This window comes from Chrysochloris asiatica, unplaced genomic scaffold (assembly GCF_000296735.1).
Source record: "Chrysochloris asiatica unplaced genomic scaffold, ChrAsi1.0 scaffold00101, whole genome shotgun sequence".
Classification (NCBI taxonomy): Eukaryota; Metazoa; Chordata; class Mammalia; order Afrosoricida; family Chrysochloridae; genus Chrysochloris; species Chrysochloris asiatica.
In genome coordinates, this window is record NW_006408619.1 from 9,898,787 (window position 1) to 9,903,529 (window position 4,743).

The following is a 4,743-nucleotide window of genomic DNA, read 5'->3' on the forward strand; positions in this document are numbered from 1 at the left end:
TGTTTTCAAGTCAAACTGGGTCTGACTCATTGTTGTTGTTGTTGTTAAGTGCCGTTGAGTCGGTTCCGACCCATAGCGACCCTGTACAGGGTTTCTGAGGCTGTAAATCTTGACGGGAGTAGAAAGCCTCATCTTTCTCCCACGAAGCGGCTGGTAGTTTCGAACCGCTGACCTTAAGGTTCACAGCCCGATTCGTAACCACTACGCTACCAGAGCTCCTTGCCACATCATATAGTTGAATCTAAAAAGCATTCCCTTCCTTTTTACCCAGAACTCAACCATTGCCTCTTTTTCCAGCCTTGGTAGAAATGGTTGTATTATTCATCATATTCACAGTCATCATTTCTGGAGTGCTGTGGCTCCGTAAGATAAGCACTGGACTTTGAACCACAAGGTCCATGGTTCAAGCCCGCCAGCCACTCCGTAGAAGAAAAATTAGACTTTCTGTTCCCACAAAGATTTACAAGCCTTGAAAACCCTATATAGGGTTACTGTGAGTCAGAACTGACTCAGTGACACTTAACGTTAACAGTTATCATTTCAGGAGCCCTGGTACTGCAATAATTAAGCGTCTGACTGCTAACCAAAAAGTAGATGGTTCAAACCCACCAAGCACCCCCTTGGAGAAAAGATCTGGTGATATGCACCTATAATTACAGCTGAGAAAACCCTATGAGGTAGTTCTACCCTGTCATGTGAGGTCACTATGAGTCGGAATTGACTCAAGGGCAATAGCATTATCTTCTTACTTACTGGCATGGTACTGTAGGATCAGCACTGGACTTTGAACCACAAGATTGGCGGTTCAAACCCATCAGCTGCTCCTTGGAAATTCTATACAAGATCACTGTGAGTAGGAATCTACTCGACGGCACTTACCAACTTACCCACAATTCAACTTAGTTCAGTTTCTTAGTCCTGACACCACCACCCCTTACCCCTGACATCAAATCCATCCCATCCCCCACTTCACTATGTCTTGGTTAAAATCAGTCTCACCCTTTACGTAGCTTCTACTGCACTGCCTTTGGTCCTCGGAGGGGCTGCTATATTTGAACTGCTGACCTTTTGGTTAGCAAACCAATGTTTAACCCACTGCAACACCAGGGCTCCTTCAAGCCAGGACAGGAAGCGTGGCAAAAGTAGCCACATAACTGATGAGCCCTGGGGTGTGTCTGGGCTTATTCAGAGTTCTGCTTGTCGGTTTCCATTCTGGCCCCTCAAACCTGTTTGCTACACAACTCAAATCATGGTAACACTACTGCATAAAACCTTCTCTTTGCTCTTAGAATCCAGACCAAACCTTCTAAAGGGACCCAAAACCTTGGTGTGACCAGCCAGATCACTCCTTGGTCTCATTTCCCCTCTGCCATGACACATTAGCTACTCTGGGCTTCATTTAACTCTATGGTCCTTCTACCATCCATGGTCAGGGCCTTTGAACGTGCTGTCCCCACTGCCGAGTTAACTTCTCTCACTTTTTGCTCATTTAAGATTCAGATCTTCCGTGGAGACACTGCCCTGACTTCTCTGACCAAGTCAAGTCCCTGTTAGTTCTGTTGGCACCATAAAACTCGGGGCTCATTCCATGCCTCAGTGTAGTTTTCCATTAGCTCTGTGTGAGGCTGACTTGAGTCTTTTCCCCTCACCAGACTGCAGGCTCCATGAAGACAAGACTGCTCGCCAGCACTAGGTACCATGCCTGGCACACAGTAAGTATTCAGTAGATGTTTGTTGAATGAAGACATGCACATATGAATGAATGAATGACAAGTGTTAATTCAAGAGTTACATGTTTATTAGTCTTTCTAAACTTGCGCTCACACCTGCCTGGAGAGAACTGTCCACTTCTTTGCTAAGCCCTCCTCCAATCTTGGCAGACAGGGAGGACTCCGGTCCCAAACACACCCCGGGCCTCATCAGCCTGTTTGTTGACTGAGGACCTCTTCTTGTACTACTCTTCCTGCCCTGGCTAGAAGGTGCCCTGGTGGCACTGTGGGTTAAGCATTGGTCTGCTAACTGAATGAAAGGTCATCGGTTTGAACCCACCAGCAGCTCCATGGGAGAAAGATGAGGCAGTGGATTTCTATAAGACTTGCTACCTCCGAAAACCCTATGGAGCAGTTCTCTGCCTTACAAGGTCGTTATGAGACAGAATCGACTCAGCAGTACTGGGTTAGGTTTGGGTTTGGGTCCTAGCTTAGACTGGACACCCCTGATCCTACACAAAGGCTTGCTAAATGAGTACATGTAGGAATCGAAGGAATGCATGATCAATTCATTCACAGGGTAAGTGCAAGAGTGAATGACTGCCACCTTCCAGCTGGCCTGTAGAGGAAGGATCGGAATACAGCGTCTTCAGGGAAACTTGCAGGATGCTCATCTTTCAGACAGAGGGGGCTCTGGGCCCATCTAGAGACCAGCTCCCTAGTGCCCCGGCTGGGGCCAGCATGGACCACTATATAGCTAGCAGCTACCACTTGCCAGGCCTGCATTGATGACCAGCCAAGGGCACCAGTAGGAAACCACCAAGTGTCCAGGGAGGGGAATGGGCTGAGAGGGCAGAAAGCTCCAAGTTGGGCATCGTGACTAAATAAGGCAGAAGCACCCAAGGGAGATGTAACCTGTGTTCTCGATCTGTCTTCATCTCACCTGGGATTTTCTAAGCGAGTGTTCCTGTAGACTGGCACCCAGGGACTCTGTAGGCCCCCTGAGTCCCTCTTTACTATGGCCCTGGCCAGGACTGAAGTCCCCTCCCATCTTCGCAGCAGAAAGACCCAAGGCCGGCTTGGCCTAATCCCTTCTCCAAACAAAGACAGAGGCCTTGCCTGGCAGGCCAGCACGTGCTCTTTTCCTGTTTGCTTTGGATGTGGACCATGGGCCCAGCTGGCTGGGATCTTTGCTCTTTTGGAAGGGCCTCGGAGCTTCCAAGTTGGTGCAGCAGACAGCCCACTGCCTTGAAATGAGGGGTCCGTGCTCTACACCAGCCAGGCTGGGGGACAGAGAGGGGGCATGCTCTGTGGCTCCCAGCTGCAGTCATACTGAAAAGGGCCCCTCCTCCAGCTCCAACCTCGGCCCAGGCCTGGCCACCTCCATACCTCATGTGCAGTCTAGCACGCATCGGAAGAATGATCTTCGTAACAATGTGGGACGGACTCTCCTGCTCAAATCACTCCCTGGCTCCTCACTGCCTGTGGAATGAAACCTCAGCTCTAGCTTGAGCCTCAAGACCCTTCTGTGAACTTGACCCTCTGGCCTCTTCTGTTTCCACTGTCCACTGTAGGCCCTTGGTATTTCTCTAAACCCTCTGCGGTTTTTCATATCTCTGTACCTTGGCTCATCCTGTTTCTGCTGCCTTTGCTCATGTTCCTCTCAAACGACTTCATCCTTCCAAACCCAGGTCAAATGTCACCTCTGCCTTCTCATTCATGGTGGCCCCTGTGGTCCTCTCTGGGTTTCATGCTCTCTCTGGTTCATACGTCTACTGCAGCACTCATCCAACCAATCTGTGTGTTCAAAAGCCTGTCCTGCCATAAGACCTAAGCAGACGCATCCTCGCTGAGTTGATTTCACTTCACAGCAACCCCGTGTGTTTTAGAGTAGAACCAGGCTCCACAGGGTTGTCTATGGCAGTGGCTTTTTGTAAAAAGATCACACGGTCTTTCTTCTGAGGTTGTATTCGAACTGTCAAACTTTCAGTTAGTATTGAGTGCTTAGCCGTTTGCACTACCCAGGGACCCTAGGCACTTGGTTGTTGTTGTTAGATGCTATTGAGTTGGTTCCAACTCATATCAACTCCACAGACAACAGAGCAAAACACTGCTGCATCCTGTGACATCCTCAGAACTGTCACCACTTGTCTGTCACTTTGTCCTTCTGTGCTGGTGGCTTGTGTGTTGCTGTGATGCTGGTATTTTAAATATCGCCAGGGCCACCCATGGTGGAAAGGTTTCAGAGGAGCTCCCAGACTAAGACAGACCACTTCTGAAAGGTTACCTACGAAAAACCTTATGAATGGCAGCACCTAGAGGCAAGGCTGGACTCCTGGCGTGGCGCTGCAGGATAAGTACTGGATTGCTAACCACAAGGTCGGTGGTTCAAACCCACCAGCTGCTCCTTGGAAACCCTATGCAGGGTGGCTATGAGTTAGAACCAACTGACTCCAAGGCCCTTACCAACAACAAGAGACAAGGCTAAAAGAATGATAATATCCCAATCCCGACTATGGTCTACAAGTTGCTCCAGAAGCATAGTGATTACAAATCAGGCTGCGAACCGCAAGGTCAGCAGTTCGAAACTACCAGCTGTTCCGCGGGAGAAAGATGAGGCTTTTCTGCTCCCATAAAGATTTACAGCATTGGAAACCCTGTACAGGGTCGCTATGAGTCGGAAGCAACTCCACGGCACATAACAACAATACTGTGGTCTACAGGTCTGGTGTGATCCAGCCCCTCAAAATTCTCTGTCAACCCCTGTGCTCTGGTAACGCTGACCTTTTTCAGTTCCTCAGACCCATCATTCTCACCCCTCTCCAGTTTCTACAACACAAACTGCTTCTTGGGCTTAGAGAGCTTTCTGCCTTCCCCTACCTACATCCTACCCACTTGTCCTTGAAGCTCTCCAGGGTCGTGTTGTCCTACATAGTCTTTTCCTTTACTGCCTCAGCTCTAGCCCTGACTGATTATGTTCCCCCAACTGAGCACCATGGTACCCTCCATACCAGACAGAGGACCTAGCCCACAG